Source organism: Coenobita brevimanus, unplaced genomic scaffold (assembly GCF_032717465.1).
Source record: "Coenobita brevimanus isolate Jiangsu-jjx unplaced genomic scaffold, ASM3271746v2 jjx.HiC_scaffold_1984, whole genome shotgun sequence".
Classification (NCBI taxonomy): domain Eukaryota; kingdom Metazoa; phylum Arthropoda; class Malacostraca; order Decapoda; family Coenobitidae; genus Coenobita; species Coenobita brevimanus.
The window spans coordinates 222,501-225,000 of record NW_027642869.1 but is presented as its reverse complement, the minus strand read 5'-3'; the positions used below and the strand labels follow the sequence as shown (position 1 = coordinate 225,000).

The 2,500-nt window shown below is 44.9% G+C and overlaps 1 pseudogene; it reads left to right on the top strand.

The window, feature by feature from the left end:
• LOC145389728 (G-protein coupled receptor moody-like) overlaps positions 1-2,500 on the top strand; it is a 43,104-nt pseudogene that overhangs the window by 20,342 nt on the left and 20,262 nt on the right.

The following is a 2,500-nucleotide window of genomic DNA, read 5'->3' as shown; positions in this document are numbered from 1 at the left end:
CTCTTTACTTATTGCCTCTTTACTTATTGCCTCTTTACTTATTGCCTCTTTACTTATTGCCTCTTTACTTATTGCCTCTTTACTTATTGCCTCTTTACTTATTGCCTCTTTACTTATTGCCTCTTTACTTATTGCCTCTTTACTTATTGCCTCTTTACTTATTGCCTCTTTACTTATTGCCTCTTTACTTATTGCCTCTTTACTTATTGCCCTCTTTACTTATTGCCTCTTTACTTATTGCCTCTTTACTTATTGCCTCTTTACTTATTGCCTCTTTATGCCTACTTAATTTATTGCCTCTTTTCCCCTTTTTTTTCCAGGAAAATATTAAGCGAGTGGCGTGGGGACGAGGCATGAAAGGAAAGTCGGACAATTCAGCCATAGATTAAAGGAAAGGAAAGGATAAGGAAGAAGGAGAGGTGGGAGGAGGAGGAGGAGGAGGAAGAAGAAGAAGAAGAAGAAGAGGAGGAAGAAACGGAAGGAAAAGTAGAGGAGGTTTGAGAGTGAGAGGGAAAACTGAGATAAAAGTCCTGCAAATGAGATAGTGCTATTGAAAAAGTGTTGTGTGCGGTGGCTTTGTATCTAAGGTATGGAAGTAGAAAAACAGACGTCTTGATGCAGCACCAGTGACGGAGGGATTAGAGTGAGAGAAAGTGTGAGAAAGTGAGGGAGAAGGAGTGAGAGAAGAGATGAAGAAATGTTAAAATCCACTAAGGTGTATGAGTCAGATTTCAGTCGTATTTAAATGCCGGACAATTATCCTTTTTTTGTTGTTGTTGTTGTTGTTGAAGGAAGAAAGAACCAAAGGCCAGGAGCCAGCAAGATTGTTCCCTCCAAGAAAAAATAAAAGCCAGATAACAGAGAGCCAGATTCAAGATCCGTTCATTTCGAGATGCCTGGACACACTGCGTTTGAAAGACTGGTGATCATAGGAAGTAAGAAATAAGACAGTGGGAGACAGTTCCAGAGTTGACCTGTTGCATAAATGAAGGACTGGGAGTAACGGTTAACTCTTGCATTATTGCAGTAGTTAAGCCCAAAGAAAAGATCCAGTCACTTAGAAGCTACATAAGGTGCATGCAAGCAGGGAAATTCATGACGAAGGAATGTTTTGGTGGATTCCTGATAGTACTGCAAGAACCCCACAGAAAATCACAAGAATAAATTAAAGAAAACTGGAAAAAATCTAGTGGCTTGGAACTTGGGTAAGGTAAATACAGGAAGTGCTGCTGAGACAGGAGGAAGAGTTACATGCATCCTGAGTGCTGTGAACCCCAGTAGAGAAATGCAGGCTAATGATATACTGAAATGGGTTGACAGTACAGGGAAAGGCAGCTATGAAATCTGAGGGAAGATTGAAAATTAGACACCGGCATTGAAGAGTGAATGACCAAAATGATGAGGAAGACAGGACGCTTGTTAGGGTGGACCTGACCGGGGCTACACACACCATGACCTTCCTTGACACAGTAAGGAACAGCACGGAGTCTGAAGTCAGGCAAGGTCAGGGCATCTTAGGGGCACTGCTCCGCTCTGCTGGAGGAGTAGCTGGAGGAGGAGGGAGGCAGGAGGAAGTGAAGGAGGAGGTGGATGGTCAAAACTCCACATCCATCGTCAGCCAGGCTCTCTTCTTCACCGTAAGCACAGGCAGAGGCTTAAATCTCCAAGAATCTGTCAATCCCACTAACGCAAATGAAGACCTGGATTCGAGTGGGACCCTTATCCTTGGAGATCAGGGGACCGTCTATCTTTCCTCCTTGGCCCACAACTTGAGCCTCCAGACCTCCCCCTCGAGCAATGGGACGCGAGTAGAGGCGCTCTTCGCCAACTACCCTCCACACCTGCTGGATTTTGCCGTCTTCTGCTGCGTCGCCTTCATCGTCCTCGGCGTCCCGGCCAACCTCATCACCATCATCGCCCTCGTCAGCTGCAAAAAGGTAGGGGTTGTCTGGCACTTGTGTTTTGTCTGCTCCAGCTTCTGTTATTGCTTTGTGTGTGTGTGTGTGTGTGTGTGTGTGTGTGTGTGTGTGTGTGTGTGTGTGTGTGTGTTCTGTTATTATAATCCCTTCATATTTTTACTCTTTCTCTCAGTTTCACTCATTTTCATTCTGTTTCTCTCTCCTGCACCTATTTTCCTACTTTCCTCCTTTCCTCCCTCTTCCTTCCTTCCCTTCCTTCCTTCCTTCCCTTCCTTCCTTCCTTCCTTCTTTCCTCCCTCTTCCTTCCTTCCTTCCTCCCTCTTCCTTCCTTCCTTCCTTCCTTCCTTCCTTTCTCCCTACCTTCATTAGTTTGTTAGTTCGTTCATTCATTCCAACCTTCCTTCCATCCCTTCTTCCTTCCTTCCTTCTTTCCTCCCTCTTCCTTCCTTCCTTCCTTCCTTTCTCCCTACCTTCATTAGTTTGTTAGTTCGTTCATTCATTCCAACCTTCCTTATCCCTTCTTCCCTCCTTCCTTCTTTCCTCCCTCTTCCTTCCTTCCTTCCTTCCTTTCTCCCTACCTT